The sequence below is a fragment of the Mirounga angustirostris genome, unplaced genomic scaffold (assembly GCF_029215605.1).
Source record: "Mirounga angustirostris isolate CCGP_5_RB_7025 unplaced genomic scaffold, mMirAng1.0.hap1 SCAF_8, whole genome shotgun sequence".
Classification (NCBI taxonomy): Eukaryota; Metazoa; Chordata; class Mammalia; order Carnivora; family Phocidae; genus Mirounga; species Mirounga angustirostris.
This window is the reverse complement of record NW_026991716.1, coordinates 23,462,914-23,485,377: the sequence shown is the minus strand read 5'-3', so window position 1 is coordinate 23,485,377 and position 22,464 is coordinate 23,462,914. Positions and strand designations below refer to the sequence as shown.

The 22,464-nt window shown below is 38.2% G+C and overlaps 1 long non-coding RNA gene and 1 pseudogene across 2 annotated transcripts; both read right to left on the bottom strand.

Annotated features, from left to right (window-relative positions):
* LOC123837500 (tigger transposable element-derived protein 1-like) overlaps positions 1–22,464 on the bottom strand; it is a 243,167-nt pseudogene that overhangs the window by 19,926 nt on the left and 200,777 nt on the right.
* LOC129045568 (uncharacterized) lies at positions 10,853–22,002 on the bottom strand. Of its 2 annotated transcripts, XR_010413525.1 has the most exons (3): positions 15,473–22,002; positions 14,569–14,735; positions 10,853–13,619 (listed from the first exon to the last, which is right to left on the bottom strand). It is a non-coding gene; the product is annotated as an uncharacterized LOC129045568 (long non-coding RNA). The 2 variants fall into 2 exon arrangements; XR_010413524.1 differs by having other exon boundaries at positions 14,569–22,002.

The following is a 22,464-nucleotide window of genomic DNA, read 5'->3' as shown; positions in this document are numbered from 1 at the left end:
GTATATATTACCACAATTTTAAAAACTGTTAAAAAATAAAGGAGAAATAGTTATTCAGAAAACTAAAAATTGACAAATTCTAAAATTCATATGGAAATAGAAATGGAAGGACCCAGAATAGTCAGGCAATTTGGAAAAAACACAAAGTTGAAGGACTTACACTACCTGATTGCAAAACTTGCTATAAAGTGGGGCACCTGAGTGGCATAGTTGGTTAAGTATCCAACTCCTGGTTTCAGGTCAGGTCGTGATCTCAAAGTCGTGATCGATCCTCCACACCCTCTGCCCCTCCCCCACTCCATCTCTAAAATAAAAATACATCTTTAAAAAAAACATGCCATAAAGCTACAGTAATTAAGACTGTGAAGTTTTGGTGTAAGAACAGACACACTGATCACTGGAACAGAATGGATAGTCCAAAAACATACCCATACAAATATATCCATTTGATTTCTCAGCACAAGGACCAAGGTAATTTAATAGTGTTGGAACAACTGGATAGTCATGAGAGAAAAAAATAAAAAGAATCTTATCTCGCACTGTAACAAAAAAATCACCTGGACAAGCTAAAATTACACTATGCCTAAAACAAAACATCAAAGAAAAAAAGTTTCCTTCACTGAAAATACATTTCTTGCATAACAAACTGTATGTGTTGTAACAGATTTAAAAAAATGGAGGGGGGCGGAGCAAGATGGTGGAGGAGTAGGAGACCTGGATTTCGTCTCCTCTCAGGAATTCAGCTGGATAGGGATCAAACCATTCTGAACACCTACAAACTCAACAGGAGAGCGAAGAAAAGAAGAGCAACAACTCTCTGAACAGAAAAGCGACCACTTTCTGGAAGGTAGGACGTGCGGAGAAGTGAATCCGAGGCGATATTCGGGAGGATAGACGGCGGGGGAGGGGCCTCCGTCGGCCGCTTCTGGCAAGTGATAGAGCCGCGGAGCACAAAATCGGAGCTTTTAAAAGTCTGCTCCGCTGAGGGACATCACTCTGGTGGCTAAGCGGGGGGTGGAACCCTCCGGGACAGTGTGGTCTCAGGACCCTTGGGGTCACAGAAAGACCGGGGGTGCCTGAGGGCAGCAGAGCTCCCAGGTATCGGATCGGGGAAGCCGGCTGCAGAGGCGGAGCCCAGGCGCGGGCTCTCAGCTCGGGGTTGACATAAACCATGATCCACGGCACAGTCGGGCCACTGCTCCTCCAGCAGGGACCCAACAAGCGGCAGATCCGGGGAGACTCCCCTTCCTCCCCCAGGAGGAGTGGTGCGGGAGTGCACCGCAGGGATCTGCTGGGTTTGGAGACTCCACCCGGGGTCAGGTGCCAGAGATAGAAACGCGCGGTCACAGGCCGGGTGAGCACGGAGTGTGGCCGGAGACGGGAGACGGGAGTGACTGACGGCTTTTCTCTGGGGGCTCACTGAGGAGCGGGCCCCGAGTTCTCGGCTCCTCCGGGGCGGAGATTGGGAGGCCGCCATTTTCACTCTCTGTCCCCAAAGCTGTACGGAAAGCTCGCAGGGAACAAAAGCCCCAGAGAGCAAACACGAGCAGATCACTTAGTGCGGACCGGGTAAGGGCGGGGCACTTCCGCCTCCGGCAGAGACATTTGGAAACCACGGCAACAGGCCCCTCCCCCAGAAGATCAGCGAGAACAGTCAGCCAAGACCAAGTTTACCGATCAATGAGAACGGCAGAACTCCAGCGCTAGGGGAATACTGCACATAGAATTCATGGCTTTTTTTACCATGATTCTTTAGTCTTTCAAAGTTAATTTTTTTTTAACTGTCTTTTTTTTTTGAATTTTTCTTTTTCCCTTTTTCAACCAACATCTTATCAATCCCTTTTTTAAAAAAACATTTTTATTTTTCATTTTTAGAGTCATATTCTATCCCTTCATAGTAGTTACCTGTATTTTTGGCATATATATATAAGTTGTTCTCTCTTTAAAATATTGAGATAGTTTCTTCAAACAGATCAAAATATATCCTAAATCTCTAGTGTATGGTTTTTTTCTACTCCCCCGCCTGATCACATTCTCTCCCTTTTTTTTCTTTTTTCTTTTTTTAAATCCTCTTCTTTCTTTTTTCAAACAACTTCTTATCAATTCCTTTTATAAAATTTTTTACAATTTCCATCTTTACAGTCATTTTCCATCCCTTCATCATATCAACCCTTATTTTTGTACACATATAAGTTTTTCTTTCTTTAAAATTTTGGGAGGCACTTTCTTCTAACAGATCAAAATACACCCAAAATCTAGTGTGTGGCACTGATCTATATACCAGCCTGATCATACTTGATCACATTCTGGTTTTTTTGTTGTTGTTGTTTTCTTTTGTTCTGTTTTTGTTTGTTTTTATCTTTATCTTTTTCTTTTTCTTTTTTCTCTCTTTCCCTTTCTTTTCCCACTGTTTCAGGTCTTTTCTGATTTGTTTAGAGTATATTTTCTGGGGACGTTGTTACTTTGCTAGCATTTTGTTCTCTCATTAATCTATTCTCCTCTGGACAAAATGACAAGACAGAAAAAATCACCTCAACAAAAAGAACAAGAGGTAGTACTGACTGCCAGAGACCTACTCAATACGAACATTAGTACGATATCAGATCTACAGTTCAGATCATCACTTTAAAGATACTAGCTGGGCTTGAGAAAAGCATGGAAGTTATTAGAGAAACCCTTTCTAGAGAAGTAAAAGAACTAAAATCTAACCAAGTTGAAATCAAAAAGGCTATTAATGAGGTGCAATCAAATATGGGGGCACTAACTGCTAGAATAAATGAGGCAGAAGAGAGAATCAGTAATATAGAAGACCAAATGATGGAAAATAAAGAAGCTGAGAAAAAGAGAGATAAACAACTACTGGATCATGAGGGCAGAATTCGAGAGATAAGTGATACCATAAGATGAAACATGAGAATAATTGGGGTCCCAGAAGAAGAAGAAAGAGAGAGAGGGGCAGAAAGTATAATGGAGCAAATTATAGCAGAGAATTTCCCTAATTTAGGGAAGGAAATAGGCATCAAAATACAGGAAGCACAGAGAACTCCTCTCAAAATCAATAAAAATAGGTCAACAACCATACATCTAATAGTAAAACTTATGAGTCTCATAGACAAAGAGAAAATCCTGAAAGCAGCTCGGGAGAAGAGATCTGTAACCTACAAGGGTAGAAACATTAGATTGGCAACAGACCTATCCACAGAGACCTGGCAGGCCAGAAAGGACTGGCAGGATATATTCAGAGCACTAAATGAGAAAAATAGTCAGCCAAGAATACTCTATCCACCTAGGCTGTCATTGAAAATTGAAGGAGAGATAAAAAGCTTCCAGGACAAACAAAAACTAAAGGAATTTCCAAACACAAAACCAGCCCTACAAGAAATCTTGAAAGGGGTCCTCTAAGCAAAGAGAGAGCCTAAAAGCAACATAGACCAGAAAGGAACACAGACAATATACAGTAACAGTCACCTTACAGGCAATACAATGGCACTAAATTCCTATCTTTCAATAGTTACCCTGAATGTAAATGGGCTAAATGCCCCAATCAAAAGACACAGGCTATCAGACTGGATTAAAAAACAAGACCCATCGATATGCTGTCTGCAAGAGACTCATTTTAGAACCAAAGACACCCCCAGATTGAAAGTGAGGGGGTGGAAAACCATTTACCATGCTAATGGACACCAAAAGAAAGCTGGGGTGGCAATCCTTATATCAGACAAATTAGATTTTAAACCAAAGACTGTAATAAGAGATGAGGAAGGACACTATATCCTACTTAAAGGGTCTATCCACAAGACAATCTAACAATTATAAATATCTATGCCCCTAACATGGGAGCAGCCAATTATATAAGGCAATTAATAACAAAAGCAAAGAAACACATTGACAACAATACAATAATAGTGGGGGACTTTAACACCCCCCTCACTGAAATGGACAGATCGTCTAAGCAAAAGATCAACAAGGAAATAAAGACTTTAAATGACACACTGGACCAAATGGACTTCACAGACATATTCAGAACATTCCATCCCAAAGCAACGGAATACACATTCTTCTCTAGTGCCCATGGAACATTCTCCAGAATAGATCACATCCTAGGTCATAAATCAGGTCTCAACCGGTACCGAAAGATTGGGATCATTCCCTGCCTATTTTCAGACCACAATGCTTTGAAACTAGAACTCAATCACAAGAGGAAAGTCGGAAAGAACTCAAATACATGGAGGCTAAAGAGCATCCTACTAAAGAATGAATGGGTCAACCAGGAAATTAAAGAAGAATTAAAAAAATTCATGGAAACCAATGAAAATGAAAACACAACTATTCAAAATCTTTGGGATGCAGCAAAGGCAGTCCTAAGAAGAAAGTATATAGCAATACAAGCCTTTCTCAAGAAACAAGAAAGGTCTCAAGTACACAACCTAACCCTACACCTCAAGGAGCTGGAGAAAGAACAGCAAATAAAGCCTAAGCCCAGCAGGAGAAGAGAAATAAAAAAGATCAGAGCAGAAATCAATGAAATAGAAACTAAAAGAACAGTAGAACAGATCAACGAAACTAGGAGCTGGTTCTTTGAAAGAATTAACAAGATTGATAAACCTCTGGCCAGACTTACCAAAAAGAAAAGAGAAATGACCCAAATCAACAAAATCATGAATGAAAGAGGAGAGATCACAACCAACACCAAAGAAATACAAACAATTATAAGAACATATTATGAGCAACTCTATGCCAGCAAATTAGATAACCTGGAAGAAATGGAGGCATTCCTAGAGATCTATCAACTACCAAAACTGAACCAGGATGAAATAGAAAACCTGAACAGACCTATAACCACTAAGGAAATTGAAGCAGTCATCAAAAATCTCCCAAAAAACAAAAGCCCAAGGCCAGATGGCTTCCCAGGGGAATTCTACCAAACATTTCAAGAAGAATTAATACCTATTCTTCTGAAACTGTTCCAAAAAATAGAAATGGAAGGAAAACTTCCAAACTCATTTTATGAGGCCAGCATTACCTTGATCCCAAAACGAGACAAAGACCCCATCAAAAAGGAGAATTACAGACCAATATCCCTGATGAACATGGATGCAAAAATTCTAACCAAAATACTAGCCAATAGGATCCAACAGTACATTAAAAGGATTATTCACCACGACCAAGTGGGATTTATCCCTGGGCTGCAAGGTTGGTTCAACATCTGCAATCAATCAACGTGATACAATTCATCAACAAAAGAAAGAACAAGAATCATATGATCCTCTCAATAGATGCAGAAAAAGCATTTGACAAAGTACAGCATCCTTTCTTGATCAAAACTCTTCAGAGTATAGGCATAGAGGGTACATACCTCAATATCATAAAAGCCATCTATGAAAAACCTATAGCAAATATCATTCTCAATGGGAAAAACTGAGAGCTTTCCCCCTAAGGTCAGGAACGCGGCAGGGATGTCCACTATCACCACTGCTATTCAACATAGTATTGGAAGTCCTAGCCACAGCAATCAGACAACAAAAAGAAATCAAAGGCATCCAAATCGGCAAAGAAGAAGTCAAACTCTCACTCTTTGCAGATGATATGATACTTTATGTGGAAAACCCCAAAGACTCCACCCCAAAACTGCTAGAACTCATACAGGAATTCAGTAAAGTGGCAGGATATAAAATCAATGCACAGAAATCAGTGGCATTCCTATACACCAACAACAGGACAGAAGAAAGATAAATTAAGGAGTCGATCCCATTTACAATTGCACCCAAAACAATAAGATACCAAGGCATAAATCTAACCAAAGAGGCAAAGGATCTGTACTCAGAAAACTATAAAATACTCATGAAAGAAATTGAGGAAGGCACAAAGAAATGGAAAAACGTTCCATGCTCATGGATTGGAAGAACAAATATTGTGAAGATGTCAATGCTACCCAGAGCAATCTACACATTCAATGCAATCCCCATCAAAATACCATCCACTTTTTTCAAAGAAATGGAACAAATAATCCTAAAATTCATATGGAACCAGAAAAGACCCCGCATAGCCAGAGGAACGTTGAAAAAGAAAAGGAAAGCTGGTGGCATCACAATTCCAGACTTCCAGCTCTATTACAAAGCTGTCATCATCAAGACAGTATGGTACTGGCACAAAAACAAACACATAGATCAGTGGAACAGAATAGAGAGCCCAGAAATGGACCCTCAACTCTATGGTCAACTAATCTTCGACAAAGCAGGAAAGAATGTCCAATGGAACAAAGACAGTCTCTTCAACAAATGGTGTTGGGAAAATTGGATAGCCACATGCAGAAGAATGAAACTGGACCATTTCCTTACACCACACACAAAAATAGACTCCAAATGGTTGAAAGACCTCAATGTGAGACAGGAGTCCATCAAAATCCTAAAGGAGAACACAGGCAGCAACCTCTTCGACCTCAGCCACAGCAACTTCTTCCTAGAAACATCGCCAAAGGCAAGGGAAGCAAGGGCATAAATGAACTCTTGGGACTTCATCAAGATAAAAAGCTTTTGCAAAGCAAAGGAAACAGTCAACAAAACCAAAAGACAACCAACAGAATGGGAGAAGATATTTGCAAATGACATATCAGATAAAGGGCTAGTATCCAAAATCTATAAAGAACTCTTCAAACTCAACACCCAAAGAACAAAGAATCCAATCAAGAAATGGGCAGAAGACATGAACAGACATTTTTCCAAAGAAGACATCCAAATGGCCAACAGACACATGAAAAAGTGCTCAATATCGCTCAGCATCAGGGAAATCCAAATCAAAACCTCAATGAGATGCCACCCCACACCAGTCAGAGTGGCTAAAATTAACAAGTCAGGAAACGACAGATGTTGGCGGGGATGCGGAGAAAGGGGAACCCTCCTACACTGTTGGTGGGAACGCAAGCTGGTGCAGTCACTCTGGAAAACAGTATGGAGGTTCCTCAAAAAGTTGAAAATAGAGCTACCATATGATCCAGCAATTGCACTACTGGGTATTTACCCCAAAGATACAAAAGTAGGGATCCGAAAGGGTACGTGCACCCCGATGTTTATAGCAGCAATGTCCACAATAGCCAAACTGTGGAAAGAGCCAAGATGTCCATCGACAGATGAATGGATAAAGAAGAAGTGGTATATATATACAATGGAATATTATGCAGCCATCAAAAGGAATGAGATCTTGCCATTTGTAATGACGTGGATGGAACTGGAGGGTATTATGTTGAGCGAAATAAGTCAGAGAAAGACATGTATCATATGACCTCACTGATATGAGGAATTCTTCATCTCAGGAAACAAACTGAGGGTTGCTGGAGTGGGGGGTGAGGTGGGAGGGAGGGGGTGACTGGGTGATAGACACTGGGGAGGGTATGTGCTCTGGTAAGTGCTGTGAATTGTGCAAGACTGTTGAATCTCAGATCTGTACCTCTGAAACAAATAATGCAATATATGTTAAGAAAAAAAAGAAGAAGAAGAAGGTAGCAGGAGGGGAAGAATGAACGGGGGGAAATCGGAGGAGTAGACGAACCATGAGAGACGATGGACTCTGAAAAACAAACTGAGGGTTCTAGAGGGGAGGGTGGTGGGAGGATCGGTTAGCCTGGTGATGGGTATTGAGGACTGGGTGTTATGCACAAACAATGAATCATGGACCACTACATCTAAAACTAATGATGTAATGTATGGGGATTAACATAAGAATTAAAAAAATTAAAAAAAAAGATTTACAAATAAAGAGAGAGCATGTGCCCACATGCAAGTGAGGGGAGGGTCAGAGGGAGAAGGAGAGAGAATCTCAAGCATATTCCCCGCTGAGCCCAGAGCTGGATGTGGGGCTTGACCTCATGACCCTGAGATCATGACCTGAGCCAAACTCAAGAGTCAGACGCTTAACTGACTGAGCCACCCAGGCTCCCCAGGTTCTGCCTAAATTTTAAATGATGAAAAATAACCTACAAAAGTGTCACATTAGATCTAAAAAAAAAAAAGAAAAAAAATTAAGGAAAATGCCAAAAAAATGGAACTGGAAGAAAAGTTACCAAATGTTAGTAGGACAATGTCTTGGTGGGAGAAATATAGATAACCTATTTTTCACTTTATAATGTTCTATATTTCCTAGCTTATCTCCTAATAGCAAGCCACTTACGTATGTTGCTGTTATTTTGTTTCCTTCACATTCAGTGTGCAAATGTGAATAGAAATTGTAGGCATGAGCACTGAAATGCTTGAGAATCTCAGGTAAAATTTTATCTGTCTAAAAAAAGCACGGGAGTATACAGATTATCTATAATCTTCAAAATGTTTGTGAAGACTAATCTGAAATGTTATTTTAATTCTATGAATTTTAGTGACTACAGATATCATTTAAACCTGCATCTATATACTTACAGATCAATATATGCTGACGATAATAAGATCAATATATCAAACTAAGTCCTTTATAGATGAAAAAAGCACAAGAATAAAGTTACAATTTATAAAAGGGTATAACACTGAAAGATGGAAATCCAGCCTCAAATATAAAAATCATCCTTTCATATTCATACTGACCTCATATTTCTGTTTAAGGTAGTCTCCTCTTCATCCAAGTGTTTTACCCCTGCTCTCATCTCTTTCTCTTTTACTTTGGTAACTTTCAGTAACTAGTATTTGTATATACCCTTATAGATTACAATGTACTTTTCAATGTATTGTGTAATTAAGAGGAACCACTCAGAATATCCAAGTAAAACTGACATTTATAAATTTTGTTCCTGGAAAAATGAATGAACTTATGTGTACCTAAAAATTAGAAGTGATCTCACTGGCACCTTCCGGTATATATCATTTTAGAGTTTACAAGCCATTCTTATACACTATATGCTTTTAAAAAAGTTTCTAGTATTGAAGTATAGTTGGCATACAATGTTCATTTCAGGTGCACAACATAGTGATTCAACAATTTTATACATTAACACAATGATCACCACAGTAAGTGTAGTTACCATCTGTCACCATACAACGTTATTACAATAATATTGGCTATACTCCCAATGCTGTACTTTTCATCTCTGTGACTTATTTATAACTGAAAGTTTGTACCTCTTACTCCCATTTACCTATTTAGCCCTTCCCTCCATCCCCTCCCCTCTGGCAACCACTAGTTTGTTCTCTGCATTTATGAGTCTATTTCCATTTGTTTGCTCATTTGTTTTTCAGATTCTACATATAAGGGAAATCATATGGCATATATTTTTCTCTGTCTGACTTATTTCACTTGCATAATAACTTCTAGGTCTACCCATCTTGTCACAATGGCAAGATCTCACTTTTTATGGTTGAGTAATATTCCATTATGTATATACATACTGTACCATCTTCAGCCATTCATCTATTGATGGACACTTGGGTTGCTTCCATATCTTAGCTATTATAAATAATGCTACATGAACATAAGGGCGCACATATCTTTTTGAATTAGTGGGTTCTTTTTTTCCTTTGGGTAAATACCAGTAGTGGAATTATTAGATCATATGATATTTCTTTTTTAATTTTTAAGGAATCTTCATATTGTTTTCCACAGTGGTTGCACCAATTTACACTCCCATAAGCAGTGCACAAGGGTTCCTTTGTTTCCACATCCTTGCCAAACTTATTTCTTGTCTTTTTTATAATACCTATTTTGACTGATGCGAGGTGATATCTCATTGTGGTTTTGATTTGCATTTCCTTGATGATTAGTGATGTTGAGCATGTTTTCATGTATCTCTTGGCCATCTGTATGTCTTCTTTGGAAAATATCTATCCATGTCCTCTTACTACTTTTAATGGGATTATTTGATGTTGAGTTATAGCAGTTATTTATATATTTTGAATATTAACCCCTTATTGAATATATCACTTGCAAGTATCTTCTCTTATTCAGTAGGATGCCTTCTCGTTTTGTTGATGGTTTCCTTTACTGTGCAAAAGCTTTTTATTTTGGTGTCATCCCAATCTTTGGGTTAATCTCTGTACACATTAGGACATTTAATACAAAGCAATTCCAATTTCCCCCAAAATACTACCTAGGACTTAAAACGGGGCAGTGCCAATCAACCAACCAAAGGAAATAGTGGACTTCCTTCCAGAGAGAACACCAAAGTTGCTACCAAAAGAGGAAGGAGCTCTCAACTGAAAAAGCAGAGTCAGGTAGCCAGTATCTCTTTCAAGATACAGGGAAAGTACAGAAATAGTTCCCTTGTAGGACTAATCCAACTCTGTAGCAGATCTCTTCACTGATAATCTATCAGACTCTTTACTAATAAGAATCAGATTTTTGGGGCGCCTGGGTGGCTCGGTCGTTAAGCGTCTGCCTTCGGCTCAGGTCACGATCCCACGGTCCTGGGATCGAGCCCCGCATCAGGCTCCCTGCTCAGCGAGAAGCCTGCTTCTCCTTCTCCCACTCCCCCTGCTTGTGTTCCCTCTCTCACTGTCTCTATCAAATAAATAAAATCTTAAAAAAAAAAAGAATCAGATTTTCTACTAATAATCTACAACAGGATGTCAGTCATCAGTTTAATAAGCACCAAAAGGAGGCAGTATCGATTCCAAATAGTTTGTTGAAATGGCAGAAGACTATAAATAGATGGAAAATAACTGAGGAAGCAGTGGCAGAAACTGACAACATGCTTCCCCAGTGTATAAAAATGGCATATGTCCCGGAAGCTTTGATTTTATGCTTTCTTTGGTCTCGAGGACATTCGTAGTACATAGCTATCTAGCATTTCCTCACTAGTTTGGATTCATGGCTATTAGGTTATAAAATTTAACTTATGCCTAGTTCCCTACTAATTTAAAAAGTTTAAAAGCAAACATCTATATAATTACATTTTATAATAATTTCAACAAGAAAACATTACAGAATACATTAAAACAAAACGATTTAACAGAAAAGAAAGTAAAGCACAGAGCGTAGGCTAGCTCAAGAGGAGCAGCAGGGAAGACATGACCTTTGGGAAGGCAGTCTCATGCCCACAGTCCTTCTACCCCACTCAGCCACATAAGAACAGGCCGTGGGCAGGAACACTTCCTTACCAAGGTAAAGAGTCCACACAGCCTGTGTTGATCTTATCACCTTGTGTAAGAAGATATATCCCTGTTTCAGGCTCATTGTGTGCTCCTTTGTTCTGCTGAAGTGGGCACCTCAAAGGCCCTCAGACGTGCCCCTAGCGTTCAGTATTTCAGTCTCCACAGGGGAGGTGTCGGCGTCCTTCTCCCACAGCATACGCGGAGTTGGTGCAGGCCATTTGTCCTGCACTGGCTGCCAGGGGACCTGCTGGCCAGGGGGACCAAAGCACACTGTTAGAGCTGATCTTGTTCTGCCCCTTCTATACTTGAGTAAAAGCATTGTTTCATCTAGTGCTTGACTGTGTTCTGTTTTCCTTGGCGACTCTGACATGAAGATGCTGTAGACAGGAGTGTCTGGACTTCTATTCCTGGGGGCTGGCACAGTGATGAGCTTTGCTATCCTCCATATAGTTGGAGTCTTCTGGCATTGGTAACCGGTGCAGTGTTCGGATTAACAGTAACGGCAAAAGTCATCCCTCCCTCTTTTGTCTATTTGATTAACTTTTCTAAGTATCATTGTAGTTCTCAAAGTATGGTCCATGAATCATTAGGGGTTCCCAAAACTTGTATGGGGGGTCGACAATGTCAAAATGACTTTCATAATACAGGTATCCCTCATTATCTGAAAGCAGAGCGTTCCTATGAAACCTTCCATTAGGCAAAATGGGGTAAAGCGAAGAAACGATTACCATTAATTTATACAAAAAAGGTTCTAAGCGTTCCCAGACCCAATAAAACCCTCTTAGGCTTTTCTGATACCTTGCAACACATCTTGCCAATGGATGCACAAAATAAATTGAGATAAGGCACAAACGCTCACAGACACAGTTCAAAGCTATAGCGGCTCCGCACTGAGATGGCGAGGATAGTTCCTGGGGAAAGCGCTTGGCAGTGCCGCCCGCCCTACTTGGGGAGTATAGCTGTTCGCTGCAAAACAGATGCTGAACACTATTTTTGCTTTATGTAAAAGTGGAAATCCTCTATGGCTTTCTTTCGGTTAGTGAGGAAAGAATATAACGTGGGTCTTTCATAAATGCAAGGTGGCATAATGCAAACTTTCAAAAATCAGGGGATACCTGTAATACCAAGATGCTGTCTGCTTTTGGCTGTGCTGATGTTGTACTGATGGCACAAAATCAAAGGTGGTAGAACTGCTGGCACCTTAGTATAAATCAAGTGGCACCAAACTGTACAAGCAATTCTCGTATTCTTCACCAGTTTTAATTCACAGTAAACAGACTGTAACTCTATTGAGGTATGTCTTTAACTCTACAAGATTAGGGACATATATTCAAACATAGATTAAAAGGAGACAATGTAATACATACACTAGAAAATCATTTTCTACTCCTACACACTTTGATTATACCTAATTGTATCAAACTGCCTGAAATTATGCAAACAACAAGACGCTAATCATACGGTTGCACTAACACATGCAGGTGCCATTACTGTTCGTGTCTAAAATACAATTTGCCGGATATCATCGAAGACGAATGAATAAGAACAGCAATAACAACCAAAAGAAATGCTCTAAACGTACCAGTGAAATTACTGTGCAGATTTAAATAAGTTATCATCATGAGAAGTCTCCTGTGATTACGTACGTGTTCAGCTTCACAGAAAGCTAAACATTCTGGACACTAAAAAATACTATGATGACTGATTCCTTTTCTTGGTGACTGATTCCTATGCAGCCCCCCAAATCATTTTGTGTCAAGAAAACTTTTTCCGTATCAAGCACTCCAACCAGCATGTGAAATTTTAGGTGTCCTCCCTTTGAGTTCTATTCAGTCATTTGTCAATTACAATAGAAATGGACAAATCCAAAAAGTCTCTTTTGACATTCACAGTGTAAGTACACTTTGGTCTAAGATATCAGGCTATATAGAAGGCTTCTTTCATCGTAACATTTTAACAGGTGAATTCTTGTCATTTCTTCCTTCTTTTCTGCCTTTTTCAATTCTCTGTTTGGAAACTACTTTGGACACTTAATTGTACCAAGGTTTTGAGATTATATACTATAAACTCTTTATAAACCAACAGTTGTAAAGCACTCAGACTAGGTCTTTTATCTTTCCAACCTGATTTTAGCTCAGAGGATATTAGCCACAGAGAGAAAAGCCCTTTAGCAGGAATTGTCCAGCTTCTTCAAATAGTGTGCTTGCTTCACGTGTGTGGGGTAGGTACATGAGGACTGTTGCTTTGACCACCTGCAGTTAGAATCAGCACACAGAATTCAGGTTTGGGCGTACTCTACATTGATAACAGAAAAGGTATCTTTCTCAAATTTTCTTTGTTTTCTGACTAATCTACACTCTAAAATTGTTGATGTTTCATCTGAGTCAAAATTTATTTCTAGTTCAAAACTGTAATGCCACCTATCCTTTAGAAGAAAATTAAAATGTGGTTCTTGAGGTTTTTCTTTGTGCTGCTGGTAAACTAGCAAATCTTGCACCTTATATCTAATGAAAGTATTTCAACCAGTTGCAACTGGAGCTTCAAAGTCCTTCCCTAGGGAAGAAAAAGGATTGAGCATTATGCTTTCCTCTGATAATTGTCAGGATCACATGAAATTTACTTGAATTTAAATTTGAATTCATTAACAACACAGACCAAATAGAAAAAAAAAAACAAAAACAGAGAAATGAATGTATGAGAAGGCATTTTAAATGACTGGTGTTAAATTCTTTTGTTCTCACAGTTTTATTGAGATATAATTAACATACCGAAGGGCTAATGTTAAATCTTTACTACAAGGCATAAAATTTTAAAAATAATCTATCGTGTGCGGTGCCTGGGTTGCTCAGTCGGTTAAGTGTCCAACTCTAGATTTCAGCTCAGGTCATGATCTCAGAGTCATGAGATTGAGCCCCCTGTTGGGCTCTGCACTCCGTGCAGAGTCTGCTTGAGATTCTCTCCTTCTCCCTCTGCCCCTCCCCTGCTCGTGTGCTCTCTCTCGCTCTCTCATAAATAAAAACTAAATAAATAAATAGATAAATAAAAATCTTTTAAAAATAATCTATTATGAATGTGGAGGGAATAATGTTGCTGAAATGACATCTAGTTATCTCTGATTCCACCCAGTAACACAATGATACACTTAGAACATATACAGGTCTATCTCACAAATTTGCTAGCTGAGAGGTTTTTTTTTTATAGATTTATTTTTTAGAGCATTTTAGGGTTACAGAGAAACTGAACAGAAAGTACAGTATCAATATATACAGTAGTTTCTCCTTACCTGCAAAGAATACGTTCCAAGACCCAACAGTGGATGCCTGTAACCTCAGATAGTACTGAACCCTGTATATACTGTTTTTTCCTATACATACATACACCCCTATGATAAAACTTAATTCATAAATTAGACACAGTAAGAAATTAACAATTACAATATATTATAATAAAAGCTATGTGAATGTGGTCTCTCTCTCAAAATACCTTATTGTACTGTACTCACCCTTCTTCTTGTGATGATATTTGATGATAAAATATCCATGTGATGAGATGAAGTGAAGTGAATGATGTAGGCATTGTGACAGTGCTAGGCTACAACTGACCTTCTGAAGATATATCAGAAGGAGGATTGTCTGTTTCTGAACCGTGGTTGACCATAGGTAACTGAAACTGTAGAAAGTGAAACCATGAATGAAGGGGTGGGGAGGACTACTGTACTCTCTCTCCCTCCCACCCTCAGTTTCCCCTATCATTAACATCTTGCATTGGTGTGGTACAGTCTTTATAATTAATGAACCAAAATTGATGAATTATTAACTAAAGTCCATAGTTTACATTAGGCTTCACTCTCAGTGTTGTACATTCTAAAGGTATGGACAAACATATAATGATGTGTATCCATCATTATAGTATCATACTATGCCATGACTTCTTTCATATACTAAGATTTCTTTCACTTAGCAATGTGCACGTAAGATTCCTCCATGTCTTTTCATGGCTTGATAGTTCATTTCTATCACTGAATAGTATTCCAATAGTATCACATTCCATTGTATGGATGTACCACAGTTTATCCATTTACCTACTTAAAAACATAGCCAAAGAAGAACATAGCCTATTGAAGAGCATAGCATACAGTACATACAGATGTCTATTTCACAAACTGCTGCAATTAAAATTTTTTTAAATACAAAGTGCTTTAAATTCAAGGTAGATTTATTAAATTTTAAAAATTTTAGTGAAATGAAATTTCATGAATGAATGAAATGAATTTAACGAAAAATTAAATCACAATGTATTGTTGAGCCTCTAACACATGGAAATATAACATATTTGCTAAAGGAGGTGGGTAGGAGAAAAGCTGTACTGGGCTAAAGAAATTACTCTGAATGGTAACACGAACTCACAAAGACAATAAATGAAGAGAACCAGAAATCATAAATAAGAAGGTCAAGGTCAGGGGTGCCTGGCTCCCTCAGTTGGTAGAGCATGTGACTCTTGATGAGGTTGTAAGTTTGAGCCCCACGTTGGGTGTAGAGGTTAAAAATCGTATTTGTTTTGGTGTTGAGTTGTTTGAGTTCTTTATATATTTTGGATATTAACTCCTTATCAGACATATCATTTGCAAATATCTTTTCCCATTCACTAGGTTGCCTTGTGATTTTGTTGATGGTTTCCTTTGCTGTGTAAAAGCTGTTTCTTTTGGTATAGTCTTAAAAAAGAAAAGTCAAGGTCAATATAACAAAAGCTATAAATATGTATATACTTGCTCTCTTTCTTTCAGCTTCTTTAAAAGATATAAAGTAATCATTGTAACAATATATTGTTGGGTTTGTAACATCTATATATACAATGTGTATAACAATTATACCACAAAAATGCAGAGAAATGGAATAAAACTACATTAGAGTGAGGTTTTTAATCTCATTGCAATTAAGTTAGCATAAAACTAAAGCTGAGTCTAGTAAATTAAGATGTTTATGGCAAGCCCTAAAGCAACCACTAAAAAAATGCTTTAAAAAAGTGAAAACAAAAACAAAAACCACCTATGAATAAACTTAACCAAGGAGGTGAAAGACTTGTACTCTGAAAACTAAAAAACATTGATGAAAGAAATTAAAGATGACACAAATAAAAAGAAAGGTATTCTATGCTCATGGATTGTAAGAACCAATATTGTTAAAATGTCCATAACACACAAAGCAATCTATAGATTCAATGCAATCCCTACCAAAATACCAACAGCATTTTTCACAGAACTAGAACAAATAATACTAAAACTTGTGTGGAAACACAAATGGTCCTGAATAACCAGAGCAACCTTGAGAAAGAACAAAGCTGGAGGTATCATAATTCCAGATTTCAAATTATACTACAAAGCTATGTAATCAAAACAGTATGGTACTATCACAAAAATAGACAAATAGATCAGTAAAACAAAATAAAAGAGCCCAGGAATAAACTCATGCTTATACGGTAAATTAATCTATGACAAAGGAGACAAGAATATACAGCAGAGAAAAGACAGTCTCTTTAACAAATGGTGCTGGGAAAACTGGACATTCAAAAGAATGAAACTGGACCACTATCTTACACCATACACAAAAATAAACTCAAAATGGATTAAAGACCTAAATGTGAGACATGAAGCCATAAAACTCCTAGAAGAAAACACAGGCAGTAATTTCTTTGACATCAGCCATCACAAAATTTTGCTAAATATGTCTCTTAGGCAACAGAAATAAAAAGCAAAATTAAACTATTGAGACTATACCAAAAGAAACAGCTTTTACACAGCAAAGGAAACCATCAACAAAGTCACAAGGCAACCTAGTGAATGGGAAAAGATATTTGCAAATGATATGTCTGATAAGGAGTTAATATCCAAAATATATAAAGAACTCAAACAACTCAACACCAAAACAAATGAACAAATAATCTGATTAAAAACGGGCAGAGCACCTAAATAGATATTTTTCCAAAAAAGACACACAAATGGCCAATAGACACACGAAAAGATACTCAACATTACTAATCACTAGGAAAATGCAAATCAAAACCACAATGAGATATCACCTTACACTTGTTAGAATGGCTTGAATCAAATAGACAAGAAATAATAAGTGTTGGCAAGGATGTAGAGAAAAAGAAACCTTTGCACACTGATGGTGAGAATGTATATTGTTGCAGCCACTGTATAAAACATTAAGGAGGTTCCTCTTAAGATTAAAAATTACAAATAGAATGATCCAGTAATTCCACTACTGAGTATTTATCCAAAGAAAATTAAAACACTAATTTAAAAAAGATACATGCAGGGATGCCTGGGTGGCTCAGTCAGTTAAGCATCCAACTCTTGGTTTCTGCTCAGGTCATGATCTCATGGGTGCTGAGATCAAGCCTAGCACCAGGCTCCACGCTCAGCGGGGAGTCTGCTTTAAGACTCTCTCACTCTGCCCCTCCCACACATGTATGCTTTCTCTTTCTCTCTCTCTCTCTAAAATAAATATATCTTAAAAAAAAAGATACATGCACCCCTATCATTATTTACAATAGCCAAGATATGGAAGCAACACAAGTGTCCATCCATAGATGAATAAAGACAATGTGGTACACATATACAGTGGAATATTATTCAGCCATATAAAAGGATGAGATCTTGTCACTCACAACAACATGAATGGACCTAGAGGGTATAATGTTAAGTGAAATAAGTCAGAGAGACAAAGACAAATACCATATGATTTCATTCATATGCGAAATATAAGAAACAAAACAAATAAAGAAAAAAAGAGACAAAAAAATAGACCCTTAAATACAGAGAAAAACTGGTGGTTGCCAGACGGGATGTGGACAGATGGGTGAAATAGATCAAGGAGGTTAACAGTACACCTATCATGATGAACACTGAATAATGTAGAGAATTGCTGAATCATTATATAGTATGTCTGAAACAAATATAACACTGTATGTTAATTATACTTCAACTTAAAAAAAAGGAGGAGAAAATGTGAACAAAAATCATTAAAGAAAGTAACTGCTCCATTAGGAAATAGTCACCTGATGCAAAATAAAGCAGTAAAAGAGGGATAGAGGAACAAAAAACACATTAGACTATAGGAAACAAAGTAACATGGCAGACATAAATCCATCTTTACCAATAACATTGAATGCAAATGAATTAAGCATTCTAATCAAAAGGCAGAGATCATTAGACTAGACTAAAAAGATCCAAGTATGTGCTGTCTATAGGAGACACTACAACAATGATCTCTCATGCCAGCATGAACCACTGGACAGCTGGAATTGTTGTATAATATGAGACAAAGTAAACTAAAATTTTTTAAAAAGTTACTGGAGGGACATTTGGTAATGATAAAGGTGTCAATCCAAATGGAAAAGGTTTGTAAACATGAATGCATCTAATGAGAGAAGTGAAAGGAGAAACAAGTAACTCAACAATAATTGAAGTTTTTAAGACCTCACTTCCAATTAGACATCTAACAGACTCCAAAGTATGATCTGACTAAAACAGAACTCTTCTTTCCCCCCACTTAAAATCTGTTCCTCCTTCAGTCTCTATCTCTGTAAGCAGCAACTGCATCCATCCAATTGCTCAAGCCACAAACCTCTAAGTTGCTGTCTCTTGCACCCCACATCCAATGAATCATTGAATTCTATAGCTTGTCCTTTCAAAATATATTCAGGATCCAGCACTTTTTCCATTTCCACCCTGGTTGAAACCACCACCATCACTCACGAGGATTACTGAATTACACTCCTAACTGGATTCCATCTTTCCCTTTCTGGTGCCCTGCTGTCTATCTCCATACATCAGCCAAATGAACCCTCCAAAACAAATTAAATCAGGTCATTCCTCAACACTGAACTTATTCCATAAATTCGAAATGAAATCTAAATTCTAAAACCTCCCTTTCCAGCTTTTTTCCTACTCCTTAATCACTGTACTCTCTTCACACTGAACACTTTATGATGCAATTCTTAAAAATAACAATGTATGTATATATGTATAAAAGGTGAGAAAGAATAGGCCCTACCATAAAACATGAATATTTATAAATTATAGCCAAATATAACTTTTATTGCAAAAAAGTATTTCTAACTTATGTTTTTATGAATAATTTATATAGTAAAATATATAAAAAGCCTATGTATAAAACCCCTTAGACCCAGTGTGGTGATAGTATTTAACCATATACAAAATCTGGGAATAAACCATGCATGTTACCAAAAAAATCAGAACAAAAGAAATTTAAAAATACAAAAATCGAAAAAAACTTTACATGTAGAAATAGTTGGTATTTACTAATATATGATCCAGGCATTTTCATTCATTATTTCAATTAATTCCCATAATAACCCTTGTGATGAGAACTATTACCCTCATGTTACTGATGTGTAAAATGAGGCTCAGAAAGGTTAAATAAGTTGCTTGGTAGAGTGGTGAAGCCCAAGTCAACTCCCCTTGAATGGTCACGTTCTAAATACTATTCTAAATATCGCTTCATCATAGTCATATACAATAGTGCAAAACTGAAATGACATACACATCCACCAACAAAGGAAAAAAGAGACATCACCTGGTTATAAAAATGTTTACTGAAACTAGAATTATGTAAAAATAGATGGGTGTGTTACATGAAAAAGCCAACTATCGCATTCTACTCATGAGTACAAGAAAACTTAGTATTTCATATGGAAATAAGTCAAACCAAGCCAATATATTAATGTTGGTTCAGTTTGGACAACAGAACTCTAAGTGGTTTTGTTTGTTTTCTTTTGCTTTTTGTATTTTCCAGATTTTCGTGAATGCTTCAGAACTGTTTTTAAAACAACAAAAAACTAAATTTCATGGAACAAAAGTCAAAGTTCTTGATTAGTAATAAAAGAAAATTCAGTCTCAATGTCTTCCAGCTACGGATTCGAAATCTAGATCTAAACTAGATAAAACCTTAAGTATTATCTAAAAGGCGATCTACATTCTTTTAACTGACATCTGAGAACTCTCCATGGACCAGGAGTTTTTTTCAAAGGATTTTATGATACTCTTTATTTTGTTTGTAGCCTACGTTAGGATGAGCTAAATAAGAGCTTATCGGGATTGATGACTATGTAGCTTAGGTGGTCCAAACGTTAATAATCTCTTTCCATAGGAGGAACATAATTCAAAAGCATTTTCAAACTACCCCTGGAGTGTGTATCTTGCACGAAAGTAATAATACTTAAAAGGAAGCAAAGATGGTTAAAAAAAAAAAGTCAAAAATGCATGCTTGTTCTCAAAACCTTGTCTCCGGGCCAGAACACTTTTTTGGTATTGTTCGGTAGTGAGGCTCCAAGCGTTGCGGGTTTTACGCTCCCTGTCTGCAAAAGAGAGTCAACGTCCGCTTTTTTTGAATTCGGCTTTTCGCGGCGGTCAGCAAGGCGTGCCAGGTCCCCCCGGCCGCAGGCCGCGGATTTCGGACCTACTTACTAGTAGTCGCGCCGGCCCTGCGGCTCCGGAAAACCGCCTCAGCTCTAAAGGTGGCAAGAGCGGCGAAACTGACAGGGGCAAAAGAGCGCGGGCTCAGGGCCCGAAGGAGTAGCGCAAAGGCTGGGCGGCTCCGCCAGGCGCGACGGAAATGTACTGACCATAGAAAACCAGCTCTCAACCTACAACCGCAGCTACAGAAAACCTACCGCCGGCGGCGGCGGGCCGCTGCCTCCCTCAGGCACGCCCACCCCTTTCGCCAGACGCACGCATGCACGCACGTACGTACGCACGAGCGCGCTTCTCTGGGCGCGCGGACGGAGTGCCCACGGTCGGGAAGCGCGTGCTCGCCGAGGCCCCGCCTGTTCAGGGACTTCCGGCCGGCGGGTTCAGCCGCTTTACTGTCCCTCCCGCGCGGGTCGGGTCTAGCTGTGTCTGCACGTTTTCGGTGCAGCGGTTCCCAAACTCTGGGAGGAAAAGCAGAAGAGTGAAAACCTGGACTTAAGTTTGTCTTTTAATAAACGTTTGCTGACTTATTTAAAGTAGTACAGGATGTTTGCCTTAATTTTAACTCCGCCTTCCCTAAACCCCATTCTTCCAAAACTACAACACAGTTTTGGGTGAATCCTTAACAAATCCCTCCTAGTGCGGTCGGAACTGGTAGTAACTGTGCAAGGGAAAGCGAATTGGTGAGAAAATCTTAAAGGAAATTTGCCAGCATCATTTTCTGAAATGTTTTGTTTTTGTTTTTACTATGCTCTTTTTAAAAAATTTGAAGGGTTTGCCCAAGTCTAAATTTGAGCCAGTCATAATGTGGCTTCAAACCTGAACAACTTAGCGTCTATTCTCCCCACCTATCCTCCCTCAACCACACTCGTACGGCATGGTGAGCAGTGTCAAATCACTATGTATACATTTGAAACTAATAAAACATTACATGTCAATTACACTTAAATTAAGAAATTTTTTAGAATCAAACAGCAGAGGTGACAAAGGAGATAATATTGTGGTTGAGGAAATTGGGATTTGCCTATGAGCTTTCAGCAATAAGCTACTCAGCATTAAGGAAGAGACCCGGGGAAAATAAGGTATATCTGGATGCCCATCCATTGCTCTTTCCATTACCTTTAACTGAAAACACATTTGAATATCAAAGAGCTGTGTAGGTGGGTGCTCAATAAGTAGATGCTAAACAAATGACATTTCTGTGGGAAGCAGCGTAAGGAAAGAGCACAGAAAGGAGTTAGATTTCATTTCATATCCTGGCTTGGCAATTGGGAACTAAGTCATCATAAGTTACTTTACCTCCTGGTGCCAGTGTGCTAGGCTTCTTTTGCCCTAACGTACATTCTACTTTATATCCAAGATGAGATCTCTTGCAGGTTTGCACTTATTTCCAAGAATAAATCTGAAATAGGGTTGTACATACATAACTATGTTCATCTATTTTAATTTTAAATTTTATTTTAAATATTTTTTGTTATTTTAATAACATTTGAGCCAATCGATACAATGACACATGGCCTTGCCTTCATGGGGGCTGGGGCAGAGAATATAATAAACCATAAATATAAGAATAAATTCATGAATTCATACTACTTTTGAAAAGATACATAGAGATGAGAATCTAGAGGCAGAAACAATTAGAACTCTGAAATCCCAACCTACACACTATTAGTAAATAATAGATATAAACCATCTTTAACATACTTCCGAAAACTTTTTCCTATGAAAAAAGTCTTCCAAGTTATTATACCTGAATCTCATTGTTAAGGAGAAAGAGAAAAATCCTTCACAAAGAAAGCAATGCAATTAAGGACCATATAAAGAAATGCTACAGTGGAGTCAGGGGAGGAGAGGGAATCCCCAAAAATCAGTGTTAGTGTTCCATATTAATAGAGTCCACGAAGG